This window comes from Sapajus apella, unplaced genomic scaffold (genome assembly GCF_009761245.1).
Source record: "Sapajus apella isolate SASKATOON/1434 unplaced genomic scaffold, GSC_monkey_1.0 scaffold102, whole genome shotgun sequence".
Taxonomy (NCBI): domain Eukaryota; kingdom Metazoa; phylum Chordata; class Mammalia; order Primates; family Cebidae; genus Sapajus; species Sapajus apella.
Genome location: NW_022437042.1, coordinates 4,389,492 through 4,398,543, shown reverse-complemented (window position 1 = coordinate 4,398,543; position 9,052 = coordinate 4,389,492). Strand labels below are relative to the sequence as shown.

Genomic DNA, 9,052 nt, shown 5'->3' with positions numbered 1-9,052 from the left:
GAAGGAAGGAAGGAAGGAAGGAAGGAAGGAAGGAAGGAAGGAAGGAAAAGAAGAAAAGAAGAAAGAAAGAAAGAAAGAAAAAGAAAGAAAGAAAGAAAGAAAGAAAGAAAGAAAGAAAGAAAGAAAGAAAGAAAGAAAGAAAGAAAGAAAGAAAGAAAGAAAGAAAGAGCGAGCAACCTGGCTGTGTCATGCTTCTATGAAGTCTTTACTTCCTTCATAAGATAGTACAAACCCTCTCAGCATAACACATAACACTCTACTCTGTTTGGCCCTCATCAACTTCTCATACAACCATCTCTTATTGCTCCTTCTGATAGTCTATCCCCTATGCAAACAACGTTCCAGCCACCATTAATTTGTTACCATTCTGTAAATATAGCACATTGATTATTGTGCTTTTACCTTTGCACATTCTATTTCCTCAACTGATATACAAGTCCCCTCCCTTCCTCTTCTAAAAACTCCTACTTTTCCTTTGAGACTCAATTTAAATGTTACCTCTTCTGTGAAACCCTCCCTACGCTTGCCATAAAGAATTCATCCTTTATTTAAACTTCCATAGCATCCTGGGCATACAATTATGATAGCACTTATGTTACTTATGATAACCACAGTGTATTGTCAGTTTGACTATCTCCTAAGTTTCTTGAAGGGTATGTCTGTACTATTTTCATCTCTATATCCCAAACATCTCAGTGTTACTCGTAAGTATTTATTAAGTAAATGAATGAATGAGCTACAATAAGAACTGCTATTTATCATCAACATATAACATAATATATATTGCTAACAAATAAGGCATGACTAGGCTTCACTGATCCCCCTATTCTTTATTTGAAGCTTTTATCTAAGGATTTGGGGAATTTATAATTACCAGCTGGAAGAAAAAAAAGGTTGTCCCAACTGTATCTTTCTTTGAGAGCTGTTGATCATTTTGTGGATATAAAGGAAGGAGCTTGACTGCCAACGTCTACTTTTCAGTCTTTTGGCAGCAATGAACTTCTCATTGTACTACTCCACTTCTAATTTTGATTTAAATTTCCTGACATTATAGCCCAGCTCCCAAAATTTAGAATTTATTTTCCCTTTTTCCTCTTAATCCTCTTATTTCCCCCCCAACTTTATCCCTCACCAAGAGCTGATTTTTATTACATGTATTTAAATAAACTGCCAACCTGTTATGCCATTTACACTAGAAGCCTGGTAATAAAGTAGGACCTTCTCCAAGGTAATTCATATACTCTCTGATATCTGTGAAAATGCTGAGAGAAAAATAGGTAGGTAACTCAATCTGTCACGTGGATCTAAGGAGAATGTACAAATACCTCGTTTCCATAACGATATTGTACTTGGTGTCCCAACATAATGAATGATATGCTATGACTGAAAACTAAACAGAGTCTAATGGTAAATGCATTAATTAGCGACCTGTTTACACTTCTCCTAGGAAAGATGGCCATTTGTTACAGCTGCTGTCATGCAAGAATACTGACTGTGGTTGGGTCTCCACTCTGGGAATGCATATAAATTTGTGAGATTCTCCCACATCATCATTTGGTGACAGACATTAATGACACTAATGAAAGCAGGAGAGCTTGATTCAAACACGCAAATAATTAGAACTGATAATAGATATGTGAACAGGGCCCTCATTAATAAATGTATTAATGAAGCAGAGATGAAAGTTAAAAAGGGGGCGTCTAGACATATATTTATAGTACCTCCTTCAATCAAAGATAATTCTTCTACCTCTTTGATTTATCCATCTTTTAGTTATATACCTAAGAAAGCAGAATACTCATATTCTGGCAAAAGAAATACAAAGAAAAGAGAATAGATCCAGCTCTACTCAGTTAATGACAATTATCAATGAGAATAGTGCCTGAAATCAAAAGATCACCAGCTTTTGTCTTAGGAAATGTTTAATGATGGATGTAAATTAAAGGGTTTATTCAGAGGACAAGGAGCATTTACTAATGATGTTCAAGCCTAGTTGAAGTCTTCTAATTTAGAAAAAGATGAGTGTATTATTACCAATTTGCCTCCCATATCATGATTTCTCAGGTAACAACTCCCTTGACAGATATCCACATTTTAGTGAGGAAAATAGTATGTGTTGACAACATTCTGCTAATAATTTACACTTTCATTATCTTTTTTGTCATGATTGAATGGCCAAATCTTTCTATTTCCAGACAAGAGAGGACAACAGAATGGCAGTGTTTTTGGAAAGTCATGCCTATAGTCATTCAGATGTTTGCACTATCTATGCAACTGGTTTGACCAACTTGTAGACTGGTTTTATTGGGAACATAACTACAGAGTTCCAAAACAGCCGGTTGGGGCAAATAATTAAAAAAAATAATAACTGGTTGTTCAGTGTACAGGTGATTGACAAAGTCAGTTACATTATTAAATTAGCCTTTCACTAATTACTTTACTGAAGAAACCCATCAGTTTTAGTGCTCACATCAAAGTTCCTGAATAAATATAATCATATTAAACAGTGAATGACACATTAGTTCTACCAAGTTGCATCATCAAACTGAGGATATCAGTGATTCCATTGTAAATATTGCTATGTATTCTGAGGACTAAGATAGACAAGTAAATCTCTGCCATCTTTTCAATGGAAACTTAGTCTCTTTAAACTTTAAAATCTGTATAATGCCACATAAGGGCCCTAGAGTGGAGACAGAGGGATTTCATTTTTAAGAGAGTGATTGCCAACTTAGGCTGCTAAGCTTTATTAGGAGTCTGTTTTAATAGAAATCTGGTTTAAATTAAGAGTAAAATGAAACTGTAACACACAAGAGACCTAAACACTATCCTTGAGTTTGGTCTCGGAGCTTAAAAGACGGATGGCTTCCCATTGCCCCTCAGAAGCTTTTATGTTTTAAGCACATTATTTCATCCTGCTAATAATCTGTATCACTGTGATCACATGATCAGTCAGTCTCCCTTCCCCTACAGAGAATACAGAGGATGTGAATCGTTTCCAGCTGCCTAATGTTGACTTTGTGGTACCGATACATATTTTTAAATCATAACTGGGACTCTCTCCACCCACAGTCCTGTTGCCTCAGGCCCCAAACAATCACAAGTCAGCAGGTGGCTTATAGGGTTCAGCTGGGACTCAGAACCAGGAGATTCACTTTAGTACATCACCATGGCTGCAGAGTAAAACTGATGATGTGAGCAAAGAGTAGTTAGGCACAACTCTAATTGCCCAGGTCCTTGGCATCTATAGAAACAAATTGGTCCCATTTGCAAGAAATTTCACTATTACTAAGTAGCTAGCTGGTAATGGAACAGTTCAGTCTATACAGCCACAGTGAATATGCATCACAAATCAAATTTATTCACTTATTTATTACTTCATTAATGTAATAAGTATTTATTATTATGTGCCAAGCATTATACTGGGTCCTAGGGATACAGCAGTGAACAAGACAGACACAGTTTCCAACTTCACGGGGTTTATTTTTTTTTGCACTAGCAGAAGTATAATGTAGAGGTTAAACACTCAGCAGCCAGGCTGCCTAGGGTGTAAATCCTGGCTCTTCTGCTTACTGGCTTTGTGACTGTGGCAAATTACTTTCCTCCTCTGAGAGCCTTACTTTCCCATTTAAAAGATTGTGATAAAAACATTATCTAACTCATTGAGTTGACATGAAAATTAACCAGGTTAAGGTCACATGGTAAGCATTACATAAGTGTTGGATAGTTTTGTTAGCTATGTTCTGCAATATCTGCTGATCATTCTGGAAACAACAGTCCACAATCCTTGAATTACTGCTTCCAAGGTACAGCATGGCTCCTCTTACCACTCACAATGGAGATTTTCCTAAATCTAAGGTGAAGAAACCAGTATAACTTCAAGACCTACTACCAAAAACAAATACTACTCCAAAAACAAATCTCTGTCATCTCTTAGCCTCAATTACATCATCTGTAAATGAGAGCTTGTAACTAGATTATCTCGTACTAGCAGTGGTTAAAAACACTGGTTTGGTGGCCAGGCATGCTGGCTCACGCCTGTAATCCCAGCACTTTGGGAGGCTGAGGTGGGCGATCACGAGGTCAAGAGATCGAGACCGTCCTGGCCAACATGGTGAAACCCCACCTCTACTGGAAATACAAAAATTACCCAGGCATGGTGGCACACACCTGTGGTCCCAGCTACTCAGGAAGCTGAGGTGGAAGAATCACTTGAACCCAGGAGGCAGAGGCTGCAGTGAGCTGAGATTGTGCCACTACACTCCAGCCTGCCGACAGAGCAAGACTCTATCAAAAAAAAAAACACCCCCTGGGTTTGAATACTGGCTTCACTACTAATTAGCTTTATGATCTTGAGCAAGTTAATTTTAAGAGCTTTTCTTTGGTTTTGGTGCTTTGCAATTTTATTATGATATATATAGAAGCAGATTTATTTTCACTCATTCTCCTTAGGAGTCATGCTTTTTGAATTTCGAGACTCACATCATTCATCAATTCTGAAAAAAAAATTTTCACTATCTCTTTAAAAATTAGCTCTCCCCCATTCTCTCCAGCATCTCCATCAGGAATTCATTTTAGATGCATATTGGACCTTTTGTCTATCATCCATGTCTTGTAACCTCTCAAGGATCTCAAATAGTGGTTTAAACACAAAGCCCTAAAATATCAAGACATGCCCTCAGTAACTTTAAAACTCCTGCCAATTAACCTAGTCAAACAGACAACTCAGTCAAACAAATAGTTTGGCTACATTTTTTTTTTCTCAAGAGGGTTCTTTTTTTTCCCCCATTTATTTATTTCATTGCATTTTAGATTTTGGGGTACATGTGAAGAAAATGCAAGATTGTTGCACAGGTACACACGTGGCAGTGTGATTTGCTGCCTTCCTCCCCATCACCTACATCTGGCATCTCTCCCCTTGCTATCTCTCCCCAGCTCCCCACCCCCCACCGTCCCTCCCCTATTACCCCCCAACTGACCCCAGTGAGTAGTGCTCCCCTCCCTGTGTCCATGTGTTCTCATTGTTCAACACCCGCCTATGAGTGAGAACATGCGGTGTTTGGTCTTCTGCTCTTCTGTCAGTTTGCTGAGAATGATGGTTTCCAGGTTCATCCATGTCCCTACAAAGGACCCAAACTCATCGTTTTTGATGACTGCATAATATTTCATGGTGTATATGTGCCACATTTTCCCTGTCCAGTCTATCATGGATGGGCATTTGGGTTGGTTCCAGGTCTTTGCTATCGTAAACTGTGCTGCAATGAACATTCGTGTGCATGTGTCCTTATAGTAGAACGATTTGTAATCCTTTGGATATATACCCAGTAAGGGGATTGCTGGGTCAAATGGAAGTTCTATTTCTAGGTCCTTGAGGAATCGCCACACTGTCTTCCACAATGGTTGAACTAATTTACACTCCCACCAACAGTGTAAAAGTGTTCCTATTTCTCCACATCCTCTCCAGCATCTATTTTCTCCAGATTTTTTAATGATTGCCATTCTAACTGGCGTGAGATGGTATCTCAATGTAGTTTGATTTGCATTTCTCTGATGACCAGTGATGATGAGCATTTTTTCATATGTTTCTTGGCCTCAGGAATGTCTTCTTTTGTAAAGTATCTGTTCATATCCTTTGCCCACTTTTGAATGGGCTTGTTAGTTTTTTTCTTGTAGATCTGTTTTAGTTCTTTGTAAATTCTGGATATCAGCCCTTTGCCAGATGGGTAAACAGCAAAAATTTTTGCCCATTCTGTTGGTTGCCGATTCACTCTAATGACTGTTTCTTTTGCTGTGCAGAAGCTGTGGAGTTTGATTAGGTCCCATTTGTCTATTTTGGCTTTTGTTGTCAATGCTTTTGGTGTTTTGGTCATGAAGTCCTTGCCTACACCTATGTCCTGAATGGTTTTGCCTAGATTTTCTTCTAGGGTTTTTATGGTGTTAGGTCTTATGGTTAAGTCTTTAATCCATCTGGATTTAATTTTAGTGTAAGGTGTCAGGAGGGGGTCCAGTTTCTGCTTTCTGCACATGGCTAGCCAGTTTTCCCAGCACCATTTATTAAACAGGGAATCCTTTCCCCATTGCTTATTTTTGTCTGGTTTGCAAAGATCAGATGATCGTAGATATGTTGTGTTGCCTCTGAGACCTCTGTTCTGTTCCATTGGTCTATATTTCTGTTTTGGTACCAGTACCATGTTGTTTTGATTACTGTTGTCTTGTAGTATAGTTTGAAGTCCAGTAGTGTGATGCCTCCTGCTTTGTTCTTTTTGCTTAGAATTGACTTGGCTATGTGGGCTCTCTTTTGCTTCCATATGAAGTTTAAGGTGGTTTTTTCCAGTTCTGTGAAGAAGGTCATTGGTAGCTTGATGGGGATAGCATTGAATCTGTAAATTACTTTGGGCAGTATGGCCATTTTCACGATATTGATTCTTCCTAACCATGAACATGGAATGTTTCTCCATCTGTTTGTGTCCTCTCTTATTTCATTGAACAGTGGCTTGTAGTTCTCCTTGAAGCGATCCTTTACGTTCCTTGTTAGTTGTATTGCTAGGTATTTTATTCTCTTTGTGGCAATTGTGAATGGAAGTTTTTTCTTGATTTGGCTCTCTTTAAGTCTGTTATTGGTGTATAGGAATGCATGTGATTTTTGCACATTGATTTTGTATCCTGAGACTTTTCTGAACTTCCTTATCAGTTTCAGGAGATTTGGGGCTGAGATGATGGGGTCTTCTAGATATACAATCATGTCGTCTGCAAATAGAGACAATTTGACTTCCTCCTTTCCTATTTGAATGCCCTTTATTTCTTTTTCTTGCCTGATTGCTCTGGCTAGAACTTCTAGTACTATATCGTATAGGAGTGGTGAGAGAGGGCATCCTTGTCTAGTGCCACATTTCAAGGGGAATGCTTCCAGTTTTTGCCCATTCAGTATGATATTGGCTGTTGGTTTGTCGTAAATAGCTTTTATTATTTTGAGATACGTTCCGTCGATACCTAGCTTATTGAGGGTTTTTAGCATAAAGGGCTGTTGAATTTTGTCAAAGGCCTTCTCTGCATCAATTGAGATAATCATGTGGTTTTTGTCTTTGGTTCTGTTTATGTGGTGAATTACGTTTATAGACTTGCGTATGTGGAACCAGCCTTGTATCCCCGGGATGAAGCCTACTTGATCATGGTGGATAAGCTTTTTGATGCGCTGTTGCAATCAGCTAGTCAGTATTTTATTGAAGATTTTTGCATGTTTGTTCATCATGGATATTGGCCTGAAGTTTTCTTTTCTTGTTGAGTCTCTGCCGGGTTTTGGTATCAGGATGATGCTGGTCTCATAAAATGATTTGGGAAGAATTCCCTCTTTTTGTATTGTTTAGATTAGTTTCAGAAGAAATGGTACCAGCTCCTCTTTGTATGTCTGGTAGAATTCAGCTGTGAATCCGTCTGGACCTGGGCTTTTTTTGGGTGGTAAGCTCTTAATTGCTGCGTCAACTTCAGACCTTGTTATGGGTCTGTTCAGGGTTTCAGCTTCTTCCTGGTTTAGGCTTGGGAGGAGGCAAGTGTCCAGGAATTTATCCATTTCTTCCAGGTTTATTAGTGTATGTGCATAGAGTTGATTGTAATAATCTCTGATGATAGTTTGAATTTCTGTGGAATCTGTGGTGATATCCCCTTTATCGTTTTTTATTGCATCAATTTGGTTATTCTCTCTTTTCTTTTTTATTAATCTGGCTAGTGGTCTGTCTATTTTGTTGATCTTTTCAAAAAACCAGCTCTTGGATTTATTGATTTTTTGAAGGGTGTTTTGTGTCTCTATCTCCTTCAGTTCTGTTCTGATCTTAGCTATTTCTTGTCTTCTGCTAGACTTTGAGGTTTTTTGATTTTGTTCCTCTAGCTCTTTCAGTTTTGACGATAGGGTGTCAATTTTTGATCTCTCCTTTCTTCTCATGTGGGCACTTATTGCTATATATTTTCCTCTAGAGACTGCTTTAAATGTGTTCCAGAGATTCTGGTATGTTGTGTCTTCATTCTCGTTGGTTTCGAAGAACATCTTTATTTCTGTCTTCATTTTGTTGTTTATCCAGTCAACATTCAAGAGCAAGTTGTTCAGTTTCCATGAAGCTGTGCGGTTCTGGGTTAGTTTTTGAATTCTGAGTTCTAACTTGATTGCACTATGGTCTGAGAGACTGTTTTGCATTTGCTGAGGAGTGATTTACTCCCAATTATGTGGTCAATTTTAGAGTAGGTGTGATGTGGTGATGAGAAGAATGTATATTTTGTGGATTTGGAGTGGAGAGTTCTGTAAATGTCTATTAGGTTTGCTTGTTCCAGGTCTGAGTTCAAGTCCTGGATATCCTTGTTAATTTTCTGTCTGGTTGATCTGTCTAATATTGACAATGGGGTTTTAAAGTCTCCCACTATAATTGTGTGGGAGTCTAAGTCTCTTTGTAAGTCATTAAGAACTTGCCTTATGTATCTGGGTGCTCCTGTATTGGGTGCGTATATATTTAGGATCGTTAGCTCTTCTTGTTGCATTGATCCTTTTACCATTTTGTAATGTCCTTCTTTGTCTCTTTTGTGGCTAAATTTTTTAACTTGACTAGTCATCTGAGTGAACTAACTTAAAACTCTTTTGTTTTTTATTTTACATTAAGTTCCGGGATACATGTGCAGAATGTGGAGGTTTGTTGCATAGGTATACATGTGCCATGGTGATTTGCTGCACCTATTCATCCATCATCTAGATTCCCTCCCCTTGCCCCTACCCTCGACAGGCTCTAGTGTGCGTTGTTTCCCTCCTTGTGTCCATGTGTTCTCATTGTTCAACTCCCACTTAGGATTGAGAACATACGGTGTTTGGTTTTCTATTCCTGTGTTAGTTTGCTGAAGATGATGGCTCCCACCTTGATTCACGTCCCTGCAAAGGACATGATCTCATTCCTTTTTATGGCTGCATAGTATCCCGTGGCATATATGTACCACATTTTCTTTATCCAGTCTATCATTGATGGGGATTCAGGTTGGTTTCATGTCTTTTTTATTGTATATAGTGCTGCAATAAACA

General features: G+C 38.4%; 1 long non-coding RNA gene across 1 annotated transcript in view; it reads left to right on the top strand.

Moving 5' to 3' along the window:
* Nucleotides 1–5,957, top strand: part of LOC116536637 — a 21,773-nt gene extending 15,816 nt beyond the window's left edge. The window contains exon 3 of the long non-coding RNA XR_004262732.1: nucleotides 5,913–5,957. This is a non-coding gene — a long non-coding RNA (uncharacterized LOC116536637). The remainder of the gene's footprint in view (nucleotides 1–5,912) is intronic.
* Nucleotides 5,958–9,052: the final 3,095 nt, after the last annotated feature.